We start from the raw sequence: 22,144 nt of genomic DNA on the forward strand, positions 1-22,144 counted from the left end.
TTCATAATATTATTGGAAAATCTTGGAAAAACCCACATATTTGAGCTAACTTTATTCCAAGTTTGGCAGGGACATTCAAAAGAAGGAGCTGAAGTCTGCAAATTTCTTTTATTTCCTTTATTTAATGATGTAATAATGTAAATTTTGGAATAAGAGATTTAATTTCCTGCTTAGACTAGGATGCATATCATATAGTTTGATTTTATGCAATATCCTGTTTCTATGATTCATGCATTTTATTTCAAAAGCACTATGGATGTTCACGAATGGCACGTGCACCAACTCTTAGGGAGTTGATGGACTCGGTGGGATCCATATTTACGGCCCTAGTCGGAATATGGACGAGACCCAGATCCATCATCTTTCTACTAGTCACATTGAGCCTACACTCTTAGGCTATCTTAAAATGCACATCATATTTCCAAAGTTTTCAAAATCATGTGCATCAAATCAACTAAGTTTTGAACATATTCATGGCCACAGTCAGAATATGTGAAGGATTTATCTTGACTTAATGCACATTTTCCAACCAATTCCTCAAAAAATCTTCTCAAAGTGCATTCATTCACTCATGTCATTTGCATCATGAAATCATTGATTTTCTCAAGATTTTCTCAAGAAAACTTCATTCTCAAGAAATTCTAAGGATTTTTCAAAATCGGTTTTTCCAAGACAAGTTTTTCCACAGTTTTCCCAAGAAAAGGATATTTTCTTAAGATATTCAAAAGAGTTTTCCAATCTTTCTTCAAGATCCAAAATCGATTTCCAAGTATTTAAAAAGGTAAAATTCCCAGGATTTCGATTCCACAAGTTTTGAATTTCCTTCTCCAATGAGCTTTCCTATAAATCTTCCATCATTTTCCTAAGAAAACTCTCAAAGTCCAAGTTTTCCTAAGAAGTGTTTCCCTTTTCAAAAGGTTCATCTTTTCTCAAGAATCACTTCCATTTTCCCAGGATTTTCAACCATTCATAATTTTCCCAAGTCTTTATGAATTTTCCTGAGATTTCAAATCTTTTCCATCTGAGTTTTCTGAGAAATTGACCTTTTTCCTGAGAGATTCTTTCCAACTCCAAATGTTTTTCTAAGCATACATCATGTTTTCCAACTGGCATTTTCCAAAATCTCATAGCACATGCCTGAATTCTCTGTGCATTTAGGATAGAACATAATTTTGATAATTTCGCTAAGTCAAGCACAATTTTGGTCCTTGGTTCGATTACCCCTGTTAAAGGCGGCAGGAACGGTCGAACCTCGTACCGACAGGTCGAGCCCCATCCCATGGATTTTCCCGCAATTTTCAAAACGGAGGCGAGTATTTCAAAACAATTTCCAAAATCCGGTCAAAGTTTGAAGCGCGAAAGCGTTTCTCTCTTTTTCTCTTCCGCAAGGAAGGGAAGACGGGGGAAAAATTTCGCGACGAGAACAGCATTGAGAGATGCGATTGAACTCTACCTTGTCAACGCCACAATACAACGCATTCATAGGTTTGGCATTCAGTGAAGCAGTCTTCTTTTCATCATCGGTCCATCGGCTGAAATCAGTTGATGGAGTTTGGTACTTTTCTGAAACAACTCTCCAGATATCGAGATCCATGGATTGCAGGAATATTGTCATTCTTACTTTTCAGTATCCATAGTTTGTTCCATCGAAGAGAGGAGGACGAACAGAGGAGCTTCCTTCTTTGTGCTGAGATGTTGTAGTTGTCATGCTAGATGATGGTCAAATCAAAGTAATAGCAAACCTGTGCTTTGATACCAAATGAAAGTGCACTAGGATCGAGGCAACGAGCACTAGAGGGGGGGTGAATAGTGCTTTTAAAACTTTTTTGCGGAATATTGAATGATTTTGCAAATCTCAAAGCAAACACACAAAGACCACAAGATTTTATCCTGGTTCGGTCAAACCCGACCTACATCCAGTCCCCAAGCAAAACCCGCTTGAGATTTTCCACTATCAACCTTGTAAACTACAAGATCACACAGACCATAACCGGTCCCACTTTCAGTAACAATCCCACTGAAAGCAAACAACTCCTTTACACCAAGGAGTCCTTCTTTTTACACAAAAGAAATAAGAACTTACAATACAACCTATGAGCCTTCCTTTTGAATGCAAATGAGATGCAATTGGCTTTTGAGGTTGTTGAAACACTCTACTCACGAATTCACTATCTCCCAAAGTGATTTGAGTGAAAAGCTGAAGTGAAAATATCACGTGAGTGAGAAAATCAATACTTGACTGAATAAGAGTGAAAAGCAAGATTCAAATCGATTGAATTGTTGTTTTTTAGTGTAAAATGCACTCATGTTTATAGTTAAAAGATTCCATACGTTGAGAGTATGAAAGGGTGTCAAAACGGTCCATTTCGAACGATCAAAATGTTTGAAAAATGAAAAGACACGCCTTTTTGAAGTTTCAGGAAAACGGCAAAATTAGTCGACTGAAACATCAGTTAGTCGACTAATAGACTGACAGTTATCGTCGGTCGACTGATCTGTTAATCGAGCCGTTTGAAAATCTGAACTTTTGAAACTTAGTCGACTGGAGAAAAGTTAGTCGACTGATAATATCATCAGTAGACTGAAAAACCTTTTAGTCGACTGCTGCTAAAAACTTCTGAAAAACAAACATTCTGTTCGGTCGACTGATAAAAAGCATTAGTCGACTGCTGCTAAATTTTCAGAAAACACATGTTCTGTTCAGTCGACTGAAAAACCATTAGTCGACTGCTGCTAATTTTCCAGAAAACAGACATTCTGTCCAGTCGACTGATAAAACCTTCGGTCGACTAATTTGACACGAATGACTTTTTAGAAAATATGGCGCGAAAGGATTAGTCGACTGATAAGTCTATTGGTCGACTAATAAACATGAAAATTTAAGAAAAGAGTTTTCTAAAAAGATTTTCAAAAGAGTTTCTTTTAGAAAACTTTTTATAAAGACTTTTAAGGTGAAATGCAACCTAAATATGCACTCTAAGTAAGGCTCTTACAAGAATCTAAGACTTTTAATGAATTAAACATTTGCACACTAGTCTTCAAGGATTCTTCACTGAATTCTTCAATTTCTTCATAGCCTTAGCTGAAATGCAGTTGATTCCACTTGCTCATCATCAAAACCTTGTACTTGAAGTATCATGTATGGCTTCATTGTCGTAACATCTACAACGTTGACTCCTGACTTATTGAAGATTGTGTTTACGCTTCAGCGTAACTTCTCATGCGGGTCAAGAGAAGCATGATTTTCACCTTCAATGTTCGTTCTTATTTTCTTAGACTGGTGTTCATAACCTGCAACGGACTGATGGTGAATTAACTGTACGTTTTCAAGTAACTCCCTTAACACTTTTCTCATGTATACATAAGCTTCTTCACTTTTCGATGCCAAATCTGCAACATGCATAAGTGACCTACATAGTTGTTGGTAACCTGAGACTATGTGGCACTTCTCATCAACACCAGATGGACTGACATTATATGTATCCAGTTGGTCAATCTTTGCTTGTCTCATCTATATTCGCATTAAATATGACTCATGTATTTCTTGTATCTTTTCTTGATTAAGTATCATTAATGCATGACGACATAAAATACCTTTGAATTCATATATTTTGCATATATATTCAACTTTTTTGTTGTCAACATTATACGTAATATATACTTCTTGCCTTTTCGGATGCTCTTCACTCTCCCATACAATATGGTATTTATGCATATTCTCAGTTTGCATATGTCCTTCTATGTTGTAATTCATGACATGTATAACCTCCTTCTTAATCTATTCAAATAGAGTTAGTGTATACAAATATTTAGGTCACATCAATATTTTCATGCCCAAAGTTACAAGGCGTGTGTTGACGCATTTCACATTCTGTTCAAGCTCATTCTATTTAAGACCGTCTATAAATAATTCATATTATTCTATGAAGCAAAACATTGTTAAACATGAATACAAGGTTTTCTTTAGTGTAGCATGCATAGATTTAGTTCTTTGTGTGCTTATCATACTTGCACAAAAGTATTGTCTTTCATATGCCAATGCCCACTTCTTTTTATCTGCATATAAATTTTGTAACCACACACTCTTCAAAGTTATATGTCTAAATCATTTTCTCTCAATCAAATATAAAGGTGACCTCATCTACGCTCTCAAGTATACACATTGTAAACTTTTTATCAAACCTTGTCTTCTAATTAAATATGTGTCATATGTTCTTTATTGTATTTTGAAAGATATGCCACAAACATAGACGATGATGTGCATTTGGCCATACATGAGATACTGCAACCGCAATTGCGTGATCACCATCTATAAGTACAGCTTCAGGGTGCTTTTCATTCATTGTCTGTGTAAATACTCTGAATAACCACTCAAAGGTTTCATTGGTCTGGTCATACAAAAAAACACTGCCTAATATGCAACTTTGTGAGTGATAGTTCACTACGATAAACTGCGTAAATGGTCACTGTTCAGTATTAATCTTCACAGTCATATTAAAAATAAATATATGATTGAAGAATTCATAATCTACTATTGACTTTGTATCTGCCCAAAACATATTCACATCATATTCATCTTCATTCAGTTGCATTCCACTAAATAAACTAGGGTCATTGCTTGATTTCTTCTATAAGTAATCAACCAAAGAACATATTTCTCCATTCTTCATGTTATTTGTCCTCTTTCTTCTCTAGTGGTTTCTTAGATCCATAGGTGCAAATGACATATTCTCATGAGCACCATCTATACACATGCACAAATTGCATGTCTTTCTTGGTGCAATGTTGGCGCTATCAGCTATTTCAGTAATTGCAACATGCGCTTTAGTTACTTTATGATATGGCCTTAACATAAGAGTCATAAATGAAGCTACTAATTCATAGTTATGATCACTAATTAAAGTGCGAACTATATATTTTCCATTTGAAAGTCTTCTTAACATCATTCTCGCTGGATAGCCACATCTTGAATCTGGCTTGCTCCTTGTTGGCTTTCCACTTGACTTCTTCCAATCTTCCTTAAAATAAACATATACTTTTCTCACCACGACACCCAGTGCATTTTTTGTCCAAGAATACCTTCTAACACTGAAGCAAAGTTTTAAGGCATAATCATTGTAAAATGTGTATGCAGCTTCCTCATTATTAAACTGCATTCCTTCTGCGGGAATAGAGTCAAGTGTACTATCATATACATTCTCAGTGCCTGCACCTTTATCAAGTGTATTGTCATGATCATCTACCTCTTTATCAAATTGCATTTTTTCTACTAAAACATTAAGTCAAGAGTGAATCCAATGCTTGTACCCTTATCATGTGCATCATTAGTGCACATGATCACTTCTTTAGGTGCGTCATTAGTACAGATGTTCACTTCTCTATAACTTTCCAATGATTAAGATACATCATCTTCACTGCAACCAAATGATAAGCTCAACACTGTCATAAGCAAGATGTCAATTTGTGTTAGCTAGTGCATATGTTTACTACGATTTATTCAAGATGCATATGACAACGGATACCAATTAGTTAAGCAAATCAAAGAAACGATTGAATGAATCACAGTATAAAAGCAACAAAGATTTGTTATTTGTTTATACTATGCATCGAGTTATTATTTATCATGCCAATAAAAGAAATGATTTATCGTATATGTATGTTGATGATGGAGATTCACGTGATGACTTAATTATATCTACAATGTTGTGAAGCGATTTCAATAGAAATCGTTAAATGAGTAGCGATTTGAATACGTAAATCGCCACCGCAAGCGCGCAACAATGTAAATTCTGCATGCAAATATTTTAAAATCATACTACAAATATCTTACAAATTGATACTAGAAAACACATAATATCTTACAAATCAATGTACATATCGTATAATATATTACAAATCGATACGACAAGCGCACAATAATGTAAATTTTGTACACACATTTTAAAATCATACTACAAATATCTTATAAATCGACACTAAAAAACACATAATATCTTATAAATCGATATACATATTGCATAATATATTACAAATTGATACAAAAATTCTGCATAATATCTTACAAGTCGATATTAACAAACAAAACAATATCTCACAAATCGGTAGTATGTTACTACAATCGTGATTTGTGTTACATTGCATATACTGAGTGAATGGATGATACCGAATGGGGTAGAGGCCCTTCCTCGCATCTGTGACCAAGCATTCCTGTCAACATGTCCTAGCATCTTACAAATATCTTCAATTTTTTAACCATCAAAAAGCCAACATCCACCTGCAATAACAAAACAACACCTTAATGGCACTCACGATGATATGTGTTCTTCAATAATAGCATGATGACATGGAAAGATACTCATGATGCCTTAATGGCACTTGTTGGAATGTTTGTGTGTCATTGCTTTTTTCCATACTGCCTAACGAAAATGAAGAAGAAGAGAAGACTGTAAAAAGAGATGGCCGACAAATCTCCCTATGGTGCCCACCAATGATCGAACCAGTCGATCGATTTATAGTTATCTCCATGAGGTAGGAACGAACCCGAGAATGTTTTGTAACACAAGGCAAGAACGAGAAGGCGGCAATATGTTGTAACACAAGCTAAAAACCAAGGCGAGAACCTGGACTCACGGAAATGTGCAAAGCTATTTACGAGAGGACATTTCCATCATACACATATCTATCTTACGGGAGGATATTCCTGTCAAACGCATACCTATCTTTTTTATTTGTTATTTATCTTTTTTATATATTATTTTATTATAAAATGGGTAACATTGGTATATGAATTATTACGGGTCCCAAGATATTCCTCCGTACACACCCGAACATATAAATTTGTCTTTGAGGGAGAACACACAACCTTCTCTCGACTTTCTGTGGCTCAGATGCAATTGCATGTTGAATTATATCATATATTGCATAAAAAGCACATTATTAATGGTTATTGAAAGGTTTATGTATCTTCCTATAAAAAATAATGAGGAAGTTTGGTTGTCATCCTTGGCATCAATGAGTTTGGTTTTATTTGTTTCTTCCTGAAAAAAGGATGATCGCTTTTCTTTTTACTAGGCAAGTTAGGGGATAGGTGATTTGAAGATCAGGTCCATCCAAAGAGCCTTGGACAGAAAATTGTCCAAGACTCCTTGGATGCCGTTGATCATGGAGATGGATGCATGGAACCAAAGACTCATCTAACTAATGGATGGTCTTTACCTGGATGGGCCCTAGAAAAATTTATTATGTCATTATGCTGATGATGACATCAATGGAAAAAATGGATGGCTCAAAATTGTCCAAAATAGAGGGGGTGTTGATTAGGTTCTGGGTGTGTTCATTTTCATGATGAATGACATTGATGTGACTTGGACAGTGTTTTTGTCCAAGGCTCCTTGGACCGAATCTGCTCGGAGGAGAGGGTGGGGTGTTTAGAATATGCTACACAATGAGTATTATTTATGTCTTTTACCTAAAAAAACAATGCACATGATCTTGTTTTTTTTTTAGGAAAATTAAGTGGATTTTGTTTAATTCTAAAGTATCGAGTTTGATCTTCACATTTTTCCTTGCCAGAATCTCTCTTGTGATACCAATAGAATGAATATTATCTCACACCTGGCCTGAATATGAATCCAATTAGGCAGATTCAGTAGCCAAAATCATATTCGATTAGCATTAGATCTAGATTCTGACATTGAACATTCTTGGTACTTTGTACTTTGCACACATGCATAGACATGGTAATCCTATTGTTCGATTATAGTTTGACCATACTATTTAAACATTTTAGGTGAAGAATAGACGATGCATAGTGATTGTTGGATGTTGTAGGGGCCTTGATGCATGAGTTTTTGATATTCCTAGGATAACTTTTAGATAGTTTAATTATTTTAAATTAAACTCTTGTAATAAACTAAATATTACACCAATGTTCTATATTGTCAAGGAAAAGTAGTGTTATCTTGACTAGGTTTGCTAAAAATACAATTTAGGCTCTCATAACCTACTTTGAAGGATCAAGTGATTTCGACATTGAAGGGTCAAAGATATATGTGACAATAATGCATGACTTTTCTAGTTAATGTGTCTCTGGTGGAGCCAAAGGCCACACCAATTGGTGAAATAAAGTAGTTCGTGAATTTTCGGAGGTGTTCTTAGAGAAACTGCCTAGACTTCCTCTACAACACAAAGTGGACTTTCTTTTTGAGTTGGTGCTCGAGACAGCACCAATCTCCAAAGCACCCTATCGCATGGCACCAACAGAACTTGAGAAATTAAAGAAACAAGTACAAGAATTAATGGAACAGAGTTTTATTCGATCAGGTGTATCACTATGGGTATCACAAGTCCTATTTGTAAAGAAAAAGGATGGGTCTATGAGATTATGCATTAACTATTAGATGCTTAATCAAGCGACTATCAAAAATAAGTATCCACTACCCCATGTTGAGGACTTGTTCGATCAGTTATAAAAGATGAAAGTTTTCTTAAAAAATGATCTTAGGTCTGGATATCACTAACTCATATTTAAGGACGATGATATTCCAAAGACAACCTTCCAAATAAGGTACAGGCATTATGAGTTTATGGTAATGTCGTTCGGACTCATGAATGCGCCAACCGCCTTTATGGGCCTAATGAATCGGGTGTTCAGACTATACCTGGATACGTTTGTGATCATTTTCATTGACGATATTCCGATATACTTAAAAGATATGGAGCAACATCAGCGTCATTTGAGAATTATATTGGAGACTCTTAGGGAATAACAGTTATTCGTTAAATTCTCCAAGTGTGAGTTCTGACTTGAGAAGGTTATGTTCTTAGGCCATGTGATCTCAAAGGATGGAGTGTGAGTAGACCCAACTAAGGTAACTTTTCTTTCATAAATTATCCAAGAAAATAATATAGAATTCTAATAATAAATTATTGAGGAACCTTAATAATGGGCATCGAATATATAGGTGGATGTTGTATTAAATTGAGAACAACAAAAAATATCAGAAATATTAGGAGTTTTTTTGGTTTGGCAGGCTACTACTGGCGGTTCATTCAGGACTTCTCATGAATTGCTCTGCCTATGACCAAACTCCTTAGGAAGGAAGTCAAATTTAAATGGACTGATAAGTGTGAGAAAAGCTTATAGGCTCTAAAGAAGAAGCTTACAATTGCCCCTATCTTGACCTCGTCGTATGGTCAGGGTAGCTTTGTGGTATATATAGATGCTTTGGGTACAAGTTTGAGGTTCATGATAATGCAAAATGGTAAAGTTATAGCACACACATATGGCCAATTGAAGATCCATGAGTGAAACTATCTGACTCATGACATGGAATTGGCATATGTGGTGTTTGCCTTGAAGATATGATGACATTATCTATACTGAGAATAATTTGAAGTATTTATAGATCATAAAAGCCTTAAGTATTTGTTCCCGCAGAAAGAATTGAACATGCAATAGCGACGCTGGCTAGAATTCATAAAAGACTATAAGTTTACCATTTCCTATCACCCAACCCGAGAAATGCAAACATCATAGCGGACTCTCTCAGATGTAAGGCGGGCGATACTTTGACTAGTTTAGTTGGGAAAGGATGGAGATTAGTGGAAGATTTTATTGACTAGAAGCCCTTTACATATGAACATGGTACTATCAAGCTATCCAGTCTGACTGCTTACCATGAGATCCTTATAAGGTTTATTGAGAGCCAGAAGGAGGATCCTCAGTATGAAAAACTTAAGACACTTGCACAACAGGAAGATTCCTCATTCATACTTAAAAAAGGTAGAGTATTTGGATGCAAAAGTGACTTTGGGTCCCTAATAACCCTAAATTGAAGGAAAATTATTGAGTGAAGCCCATAAGTCTAAGTACACCATATACTCGGGGAGTACAAAAATGTTTAAGGATGTATAATGGGGGTATTGGCGGAACAGTATGAAGCCAGAGGTCACAAGTTATGTCTCAAAATGCTTGACTTCCCAGCAAGTCAAGATCGAACATTAGAAATGTGGTAGAATGTTATAGCATATAAATATCCCGCAATGAAAGTGGGGGGAGAATACCATAGATTTCATGGTGGGTTAACCCAAAACCCGTAGACAACATGACACCATCTAGGTAATAGTTGATAGACTTAGCAAGTCTTCTCACTTTTGGTCCATCTGAATCAACCAATCTCTGGAGAGCCTAGCGAACTTATACATCAGGAAGATAGTTTGATTGTACGAAGTACCAGTCTCGATCATATATGATCAGAATCCATGCTTTACTTCTCGATTTTGGAGGCAACTACAACAAGCCTTGGGTACAAATTTAAAGTTGAGTACTGATTTTCATCTCCAAACTGACGGACAATTAGAGAGGATCATACAAACTCTGAAGGGTATGCTATGAGCCTATAAGCTGGATTAGAAGGGCAATTGGGACAAGCATGTAGTATTGGCTAAGTTTGCTTACAATAATAGCTACCATGTGAGCATTGGCATGGCTCCTTTCAAGTTTTTTATGGACAGCCATGCAGATCACCAATATATTGGGATGAGATAGGTGAACGATTCATAGAATCATCGATCGTGCTACAACACTATACGCAACAGGTTCAAATGATAAGGGATAGATTGTAGACAGTTCAGAGCCGACAGAAGAGCTATCCTGACCAACAACGCAGAGAACTCACTTTTGAATTAAGAGATCAGGTCTTTATACAAGTGTCACCAACTAAAAGTATACTCCGATTTGGCAAGAAGAAAAAATTAAGTCTTAGATATGTAGGTCCATTTAAGGTTCTAGAGCGAGTTGGTGAAATAGCATACTAGGTAGCCCTACCATCTTAGTACACACAAATTCATAATGTATTTCATGTGTCCATGCTGAGGAAGTATATTCATGACCCATCTCATGTAATCCAATACGAGGATGTATATCTAGTATGAGGATGTATATCCAGTATGAGGATGTAAATATATGTAAAGACTTGACTATTGAAGAGAAGCCAGTTGAAATATTAGAATGGAGGGAACGAGTGTTGAGATCCAAGACCATTCTTCTCGTCGAGGTTAGGTGACAACATCATGGCATCAAGAAAAGTATATGAAAAATCGAGGCCAGTATGAGAAAAAAGTACCCTAGTCTTTTTAAGTCCTTGTATGAGAATTTTAAGGACGAAATTCTTTTAAGGAGGAGAGGATGTAACACCTGTGAATTGTGTTACATGATTTTTTATTTTTTTTATATATGGTCTAGATGTTATATCGAGGTATTTTTAATTTTTTAATCTAATATTGGATCTCGGATATTTTATTCAGATCCCTGATATCTTATTTAGATTTTTTATATTGGATCTGTGATACTTTATTTGGATATTTGATATTGGATCTTAGATCTCTTATTTGAATTTTTGATATCGAATCCTTGAGATTTTATTTGAATCTTTAATATTGGATACTTTGATATTGGATCTTTGATATCTTATTTGGATCTCTTATATCATATCCTTAATATCTTATCTAGATCTCTGATATTGGATCAATGACATCTTATTTGGATTTTTAATTTTGGGTCCTAAAAAATTTGGATTTTTGTATTGATTTGGATAGACCCAATATCGAACCAAAAATATAAATGGATCTTGGATCCTCATTAAGTCATTCCAATTACCCATGATGGGATAATAACTCAAGTAGGGTGGGACGTCACCCATCTACTTGATATTTATATACGTACTTATGTGTTATGTAATTAAAGGAGATAATTTCCTAAATTAAAAGATAAGTTACTAGAAAGGGAAGATTAAAAGACAAGATGGTAAGAGGGGATACGTGTTATGAGACTAGTAGTGCTTGGAAAGAGAAGAGGTAAGTTAGATTAAAAGGTAAAGTAAAGTAAAGGGGAGAGGTTAATAGATAAAATGGTAAGTAGTAAAAGAGAAGAAAAAGAAAAGGTAAAATGGTAAGTTAAAAAGGGAGAAAGTGAGGTGAAAAGTAGGAAGGGGGAAACCACTTCTTGTGGAATCCCCCATTTATGCCCTTTGCTAGAAAAATGGAACTTGAACCCCATTTCTTTTCCCCTTTCTCCCTCTCACTTGACCCCATCCCTCTCTAACTCCCTCACTCACACGATCTCCCTTTTCTGCCTCATACTCGACCCCATCCCTCTCTAACTCCCTCTCTTACACGATCTCCCTTTTCTCCCTCTCACTCGACTTCATCCCTCTCTAATTCCCTCTCTCACAATTTCCCTCTCTCCTTGTGACCTCATATATCCCTCTCTCGATCTCTCTCAAATCTGATCTCTCTCTCTCTCTCTCATTGTTTTCATCTCTTTCTATGCCTCGTGATTTCATATTTCTCCCTCTTGCCCTAACCTAGCCTAAGAACGTGAGGGATATTATTGTTGCAAGGAGGGAACAACCAACAATTCAAGTATCCAGTGTGCTTGGGTGTCCTCATTTTAACGCTAAGGTAGGATCTCTATGCCTTTTTTGTGTTCAATGTTCCAAGGTTTTTATGGTATATATCAATGATTCATACCTACAACAAAAAACAAGCCTATAAATTTTTGGGTCGATTTGAAAACCCGCAAGTCAATACCAGAATTTTCTGGCATAACAGGCTTTGGGATGAAACATGGCTGTCAAATAGCTCAGGGATTTTCTCTCTGCATTACGTTTAGAAAGCCTATTATAGTGGTTCTGATTAATGATGTTTTGAAGTCACTGGATATTACCCAACAACTTTTAGTTTGTGTTGGTATATGTTTTATTAGTTTTGATGGAAGAAAAAGTCATGTTAGCGTTGTTTATAAACATTCTCTAGAAATCATATGCCAACAACAATTATTAATTGATTTTGATTCTGGTGACAAATGGAGATTTGTAGGGGATAATCTTTTGTATTACTTAAGAACCAGTGGGTGTATTTCAGAATTTTGACATAGTGGACCTGTTTGCTCTTGCTAAAGAACATGATCTTGTTTTTCTTTTCTAAGATGTTTAATTATACAGTTAAATCATGCAGTCACTGTTCTTATCGAAATTAATACTCAAATGGAACCTCCCAAGGCTGCCATTTTTCTTCATATCTTTTGTTAAATTATTATTCCTTTTGTTGCAATCTTGATGATTTTTTTTATAGAGTTCTACATGTTATGTTCTTTGCCTATATAAATTGTGCTTCATTATGGTGTGTGATGTTAGGTTGTACATGCTGATACATGCGCCCATGAATATTCACACAATCAATGGTATACGTTGGGTCCAAAAGAGTTCATGTTTTACACTTTAGAGCATATTTTCCTTCGTTGTTGTATTATGGTCGAAATAGGTTTTGTTCAACATAGGTAGTTTATATTGGATCTGTCAGAAAAACAAACACACAAGTACTCATGGTTTGCAATTAGTGGAACATGTTGTGAGGTGTGAAAACTGGCAGAAAGGGATGGTTGTTCATCCTTGACTGTGGTAGAGATGTGTAGTTGGTTACATGGGACATATTAAGCAATATTGACAAAAGGAACATGTGGCATACAAGATATATACAAACGTGTATATATATATATATATGTGAATATCTGTCAAGAATGCACAACATGTGAACATTGTGCACCTTAATTTAATCCGACTTTTCTGTTTTCATGGGGCAGCTTCGGTAGCTCTCTTATCGGGTATTAAGTAATACAGTTAGGCTGAATTTACACATGCGAAATAAATGCAGTATGAGTTCACTACACACATGGAGATAATGTTGTACCAATATTTATTTTTCTGTCACGAGGAGACTGAATCATGGTATCCTTCTTATTGGTTGGGAGGTTGTTTTTAAATCATCGCAATCAGGCTGAATTGTTACCTATGACGTATATACAGCATGCAAATTACTGTATACACAAATTCCAATATAGTTAATGCTATGATGTAAATATATGTAAAGACTTGACTATTGAAGAGAAGCCAGTTGAAATATTAGAATGGAGGGAACGAGTGTTGAGATCCCAGACCATTCTTCTCGTCGAGGTTAGGTGACAACATCATGGCATCAAGAAAAGTATATGAAAAATCGAGGCCAGTATGAGAAAAAAGTACCCTAGTCTTTTTAAGTCCTTGTATGAGAATTTTAAGGACGAAATTCTTTTAAGGAGGAGAGGATGTAACACCTGTGAATTGTATTACATGATTTTTTATTTTTTTTATATATGGTCTAGATGTTATATCGAGGTATTTTTAATTTTTTAATCTAATATTGGATCTCGGATATTTTATTCAGATCCCTGATATCTTATTTAGATTTTTTATATTGGATCTGTGATACTTTATTTGGATATTTGATATTGGATCTTAGATCTCTTATTTGAATTTTTGATATCGAATCCTTGAGATTTTATTTGAATCTTTGATATTGGATACTTTGATATTGGATCTTTGATATCTTATTTGGATCTCTTATATCATATCCTTAATATCTTATCTAGATCTCTGATATTGGATCAATGACATCTTATTTGGATTTTTAATTTTGGGTCCTAAAAAATTTGGATTTTTGTATTGATTTGGATAGACCCAATATCGAACCAAAAATATAAATGGATCTTGGATCCTCATTAAGTCATTCCAATTACCCATGATGGGATAATAACTCAAGTAGGGTGGGATGTCACCCATCTACTTGATATTTATATACGTACTTATGTGTTATGTAATTAAAGGAGATAATTTCCTAAATTAAAAGATAAGTTACTAGAAAGGGAAGATTAAAAGACAAGATGGTAAGAGGGGATACGTGTTATGAGACTAGTAGTGCTTGGAAAGAGAAGAGGTAAGTTAGATTAAAAGGTAAAGTAAAGTAAAGGGGAGAGGTTAATAGATAAAATGGTAAGTAGTAAAAGAGAAGAAAAAGAAAAGGTAAAATGGTAAGTTAAAAAGGGAGAGAGTGAGGTGAAAAGTAGGAAGGGGGAAACCACTTCTTGTGGAATCCCCCATTTATGCCCTTTGCTAGAAAAATGGAACTTGAACCCCATTTATTTTCCCCTTTCTCCCTCTCACTCGACCCCATACCTCTCTAACTCCCTCACTCACACGATCTCCCTTTTCTGCCTCATACTCGACCCCATCCCTCTCTAACTCCCTCTCTTACACGATCTCCCTTTTCTCCCTCTCACTCGACTTCATCCCTCTCTAATTCCCTCTCTCACAATTTCCCTCTCTCCTTCTTGTGACCTCATATATCCCTCTCTCGATCTCTCTCAAATCTGATCTCTCTCTCATTGTTTTCATCTCTTTCTATGCCTCGTGATTTCATATTTCTCCCTCTTTCCCTAACCTAGCCTAAGAACGTGAGGGATATTATTGTTGCAAGGAGGGAACAACCAACAATTCAAGTATCCAGTGTGCTTGGGTGTCCTCATTTTAACGCTAAGGTAGGATCTCTATGCCTTTTTTGTGTTCAATGTTCCAAGGTTTTCATGGTATATATCAATGATTCATACCTACAACAAAAAACAAGCCTATAAATTTTTGGGTCGATTTGAAAACCCGCAAGTCAATACCAGAATTTCCTGGCATAACAGGCTTTGGGATGAAACATGGCTGTCAAATAGCTCAGGGATTTTCTCTCTGCATTACGTTTAGAAAGCCTATTATAGTGGTTCCGATTAATGATGTTATGAAGTCACTGGATATTACCCAACAACTTTTAGTTTGTGTTGGTATATGTTTTTTTAGTTTTGATGGAAGAAAAAGTCATGTTAGCGTTGTTTATAAACATTCTCTAGAAATCATATGCCAACAACAATTATTAATTGATTTTGATTCTGGTGACAAATGGAGATTTGTAGGGGATAATCTTTTGTATTACTTAAGAACCAGTGGGTGTATTTCAGAATTTTGACATAGTGGACCTGTTTGCTCTTGCTAAAGAACATGATCTTGTTTTTCTTTTCTAAGATGTTTAATTATACAGTTAAATCATGCAGTCACTGTTCTTATCGAAATTAATACTCAAATGGAACCTCCCAAGGCTGCCATTTTTCTTCATATCTTTTGTTAAATTATTATTCCTTTTGTTGCAATCTTGATGGTTTTTTTTATAGAGTTCTACATGTTATGTTCTTTGCCTATATAAATTGTGCTTCATTATGGTGTGTGATGTTAGGTTGTACATGCTGATACATGCGCCCATGAATATTCACACAATCAATGGTATACGTTGGGTCCAAAAGAGTTCATGTTTTACACTTTAGAGCATATTTTCCTTCGTTGTTGTATTATGGTCGAAATAGGTTTTGTTCAACATAGGTAGTTTATATTGGATCTGTCAGAAAAACAAACACACAAGTACTCATGGTTTGCAATTAGTGGAACATGTTGTGAGGTGTGAAAATTGGCAGAAAGGGATGGTTGTTCATCCTTGACTGTGGTAGAGATGTGTAGTTGGTTACATGGGACATATTGAGCAATATTGACAAAAGGAACATGTGGCATACAAGATATATACAAACGTGTATATATATATATATATATATATATATATATATATATATATGCAAATATCTGTCAAGAATGCACAACATGTGAACATTGTGCACCCTAATTTAATCCGACTTTTCTGTTGTCATGGGGCAGCTTTGGTAGCTCTCTTATCGGGTATTAAGTAATACAATTAGGCTGAATTTACACATGCGAAATAAATGCAGTATGAGTTCACTACACACATGGAGATAATGTTGTACCAATATTTATTTTTCTGTCACAAGGAGACTGAAACATGGTATCCTTCTTATTGGTTGGGCGGTTGTTTTTAAATCATCGCAATCAGGCTGAATTGTTACCTATGACGTATATACAGCATGCAAATTACTGTATACACAAATTCCAATATAGTTAATGCTAGGACATATGACATATGAATGCGTCACATGTCGTGCTATTGAGTAGGATATAGAATAAACCTAGAATACCATTAAATAAAGGTTTATGCATGTTAAATATTATGTGAACTATGCAAGTGACATGTGCACTATGTTAGTGATAATGGTTGTATGCTAATTTTATAGGCAACATGGAAATGATATGATAATAATGTCCAACATCTGCCTGGGACTTTCTACCTATGTATATGAATAATTTGTGCTAGCTCAAGGATCGGCTCATGAGACTCGGGTTCGAAGGAACCAGTATGGATCCTATTTGCACAGGTTGTGATGTGACCATGTTGTATGTCTTATGTGGTATACATGTAGAGGGGATTGCCTGGGATTGGGCATGAGTCTAAAATAGACTAGTGGGGTAATGTAGCGAGACTACCTTCTAAAATTTAGGTACTTTTACACATAATTTGAGATATTGCTTAACTAGTTTAAAGGCACTGAAGTGTTTGTTGCTCGACTAGTTTAAAGGTATCAAAGCACATTGAATGAGTTTACATAAATAAATAGAAACTTGGCATCCTACTTGAGATGGAAATCCTTGGGCTCATGCCGCTACGACAGTATGTTTTGTTGCCTATGTGGGTACTTAGACCATTGAGCCATTGGGTGTAATACTTGTTGGGCACCTATGGGATCAAGTAATAAACTCTTGATAATTAAATTAAATAAAATAAATAACTCATTTAGACTTGGGCCTACCTTGGAGAGGGTAAGTAGTACAAAACTCTAGGGACAATTGTGTTATCATACTTCCAGTGACAATGCTTCGTTGGTCCCCAATCCTCAGAGTTAGGGGGCAGACTACCAATTTGTCTTAGGTGGTAGCTCTAGGTTTTTTTGCAGAAGTTAGGGATGCATCCTATTTGGCTTTTGAGAGTTTTTATCTCGGTTATTATAATATTCTCTTTGGATTTCAATTAGTCACTCGAGTTGACAAAATATATAACATAATAAACCCCCGAGTGATTTTTTCTATTATAGTTGCCTTGGCTTGCGAGTACCCGCAGGATAATAAATAGAGAAACACAATTATTAAATTTTGTGCATTTTATTTTATGTGGAACTTGTGTTGTATTATGTTATAGAATGCTTGTATTGATCTATGATTATTTATGTGTCTTGAATGTGATTTATGAAATTAATTGTCTCGTGTGGTTAGGAATGGCAGTGGACTAGGGGAAAACGAGGCCCCACCCTGCCTCGCCCTGTTTGGATCGGGGATGAAGGGCATGAAACGAGGATGAAGGTGGAGCTGGACTTATACTTTCCCCTGCCCCGCCCCATCCCCAATCCTTCTAAGGGATGACAATAGATCGAGGAAAAATGGGGCCCCACCCCACCTCGCCTCCATTTGGACCGGGGATGGAGGACATGAAACAGGGATGGAGGCGGGGGTGGAGCTTAAAATCCATCCCTTTGCGGGGATGGATGTTCAGATTTTGAGACGAGGTAAGAGTGGAGACCTTGTCCTCCGCCCCAGTCTATTGTCATCCCTACATGTAGTATTCATCTAGTCATGTCATGATATGAAATTGTCTTACATATGCTGATATACATAGAATTGTACATCCTTCGTACTTTGTACACATGCATAGACATGGTAATCCTATTGTTTAGACTGGTTGCAGTCTGACCCTTTTATTTAAACATTTCAAGTGAGGAATAAATGGTGCGGAGCGGTTGCAGGATATTGTAGGGGCCTTATGCATGGATTTTTGATATTCTCGGGACAACTTTTAGATAGTTTAATTATTTTCAATTAAACTCTTGTAAAGAACTTATAATTTTATCTAATGTTAGACTTTATTAAACATGTGGAATGATATCTTTGGTATGAATGCCCGTCATATGCCTAGGATGTATGACCCAAAGCAAATTTATTATTTTCTTTGTGTTTAAAAAAAAATTATCACAAATTTGGATTAAAGTTTCAGGTGTTACATTTTATATCAAAATGCAAAAAAAATAACAGTAGGAAAAGAAAATGATTCATACAACTGAGTATTTTTTACAATTTAATATGACGACATAATTAAAATAGAAAAACAGAAAATGCTAACAGAGAGTGTGTGAGACACGAAGAGAGAGGGGAGAGAGAGTCAGAGCGAGAGAGATGGAGTTAGAGAGAGACAGAGAACAAGAGAGAGACAGAGAGCAAGAGAGAGAGAGAGAGAGAAAGTTCGAGCAAGAGAGAGACAGAGCATGAGAGAGGAAGAGAGAGAATCAAACATAGAGAGAGAAAGATAGAGAAAGGGAGAGAGTGCATGCCTAAAAAGAGCCATGGAGGTTGTTGGAGTTTGAGGGGGGTCGCTGGAGAGAAGGGAGCGAGAAAGAGAGGGAGGGAGAGAGAGTGTAGGGTTTGAGAATCAGAAACCCCAAATCCTACCCATCTTTTGGTTTTGATATTTCACAAAAAATTATCATTTTACCTTTTTCAAAAAAGTCACTTATTTTTTTTTTTGGTAAAAAAAATTGAAGGCTAAAAAAGAAAACTCGCTTTTCGATATTGGGAAGCGAGCTTCCCAATATTGCCAAGTGAGCTTCCCCACTAACAAGAAGCGAGCCTCGCATTGAAGGGGAAGCACACTTCCCATTTAAAATAGTCGCTTCCCAATAAGTTTCGGAAGCACCGTGTTTCGCTCGGGTAAGCACTTCACCAGGTCCTATAGGCAACCCTGGTCCAACCATCATCATCATCCTTATCATCAAGCCTTATTCTAAGTACATGGGGTTAGCTTGCAAGTGATGTTTCTCCAATCCTTCCTATCCAGAGTTACAGCTTGCATTATCCTATAATATGTGATATCGCTCTCAGTGTTCCTCCTTTTCAAATTCCCTTTATTTGCTTCATATCGCCTTAGTCACTTAGTGTTGATACACACATGCATCAATATCAAATTTGTTAATTTGAAGTTTCTATACTTTTGTGGCAGAATCTAGCTCATAATTGAAAGCCAAACCTGTAGAAATCAGAATCTGCATATGTTGGGTTTTCACCACTAGCTATGTTTGATGTATGACTGGTTTTCATTGATGAGCATTCAGCATGTGCATATTCCTAGTTATTTTCAATGGATTGATTAATTTTTGATGCTTTTATTTTTGCACCATCAATTGAAACTGCTCTTGAAGTTATTGGACTTAATTGGTCTTGGAAGATTCATTTCTGGGTGCTTGAACATGGTGTTACAGGTGATTGCAATATACTTTCCAATGCCACTCTTCTCTATGACGTTCTCTTTGTTGGTGTTTATAAGGTTTGGAATTGAGAAGGGTGGAGCTCAGATATAGAATCAAGGAGAGAGAGAGAGAGAGAGAGAAAGAGAGAGAGAGAGAGAGAGAGAGAGAGAGAGAGAGAGAGATTTATGTCGATAAAATAAAGCATTGTTCTTTGCCTTCTTTCCCGTTATCTTAATGCAAATGATTTTTGCGGTCGAATCATGTTGATTAAGGTGGATCTTTCAATCTCATATGTCAAGAACTTTTCTTTTTATTATCCATATGTGAAGAACTTGTAAGCAGAATATCGAACCAGCAAGTAATTCCACTTTGAGGCCTGAAGTTTGCCAAAAAACTGAATCTTGCCTGTTGTTGCCTGTCGAGCTGCAGAATTTATTCTTGACATGTCCATCCACATCTCTTACCGCCATATCAGTCTAATCTGTCTGTGTTGCATGAACTTTTATCAACAGTTCTTAAACTAAGGGTTCAAAATGGACAGGTTTTTCTGATGGGGCAGGCGGCCACATTGCATTATGGACCATGGTTACTAGACTAAGAAGTTGGTGCTACAAGCGATGCATGAAACATGAAGTGAGAAGCAACATGCGGAAACCACGAGGCATGTGAAAAACACAAAGAGAGTAAGAAACAACAAACTAGTAGAAAATAACATGTAAACATAATCAAAGCCTACATACTTTACTCTAAAAGAATGTTAAGTAATTTGATATAAGATATATGAAAACATAAAATTTAAAAGAGATTGCAAGGCTTCCAAGGTTTTGATAAGCTTCTGGTGACTATGGTAGGAGCCCATCTGTGCTGGACTACAACCAAAAGCAGACAAGTTTTTGGTGAGGCGAGTTGGATCAAGTACCCTTTATAGTTCATCACACCCCTGTGTTTTGCGGGGCTTGTTTTCTGCCTAAAATGTGGGCTCCGCTGCACATGTAGGTTGTTGTTCACCCCGAAAACGCCCATGTGATCACCATTTTTTTTCTTTTGCTAAGCTAAGTGAAAACCTGGCTTTAGGAAATGTTGTCAGTATCGTTGCCAATCGGCTGATTTGTATCGTATCGGCAGATGCTGACCTGAACCGGCTTATTTTAAAATAAATCCAAAACCCATTGCAGTTTTATATGTTACATTTCTTAAATGCTTTTAAAAACATACATATGGGTGCCCTAAACGTATGGAAGGTCTGACCTACAAAAAAAAGGGGGGGGGGGATTGGCATTTTCTACTCATTATATCTTAAATAGATGCATTGTATAGAAATTTAAGTTTTTTTTTAAGCCTAACTGGTATCACTTTAAGAATTAACCTAAAATCAGGAATTGCAAAAAAATCTTTATGTTGGACAGAGAAAAGTGGGGTTAGGCAGATCCCTACCAGTTATACAACCATTCCATGGGGTTCGAACTTGCAACGTCCCAACACAAGGTGACATGGCAGACAAGCAGAGCCCCCCGTTGGTGAATTGCAAAAAAAAAAAAAATGACAAGTACCTTTTTACCACAAAAATTTCGGGAAGAATAGAATCACCATAAATTTTACCTCAAACCCAAGTTGATCTAACACGGCAATTTCTTTGGACTTGGTGTTTCATCTATGGTTAAAAGACAAATTAAAAGATATCCTAAAAAATGGAAACCTAACGGCTTCACACAAAGGGCCCGTTTGTGTGTCACGGAAAATGCCCCTTACCATGGTGTAACTTTTCCTACCCATGTGGTAAGAGGGGTCCTGTGCCAAGCTGAAGGCCCTGGTTAGAATCCCTCTGCCACATGGGGCTTAAGAGATATCTGGTAGGGGTCTGCTTAACCCCAGCTTGACTTTAAAAAAAAAAAAACTTTTCCTGTGAGGCCCACATCGTGGATTTATGGTGCATTCAAACAGGTGAATTTCTCTCCCTGCAGAAAAGTGTCTGCCTACCACTTGCTTTCCACCCTGCAACCCAATTTTCAGTGGAAACAAAGTCCGACCGGGTAGTCGGACTCT

Source organism: Nuphar pumila, chromosome 2 (assembly GCF_984573655.1).
Source record: "Nuphar pumila chromosome 2, dmNupPumi1.hap1.1, whole genome shotgun sequence".
In the NCBI taxonomy this organism is placed as follows: Eukaryota; Viridiplantae; Streptophyta; class Magnoliopsida; order Nymphaeales; family Nymphaeaceae; genus Nuphar; species Nuphar pumila.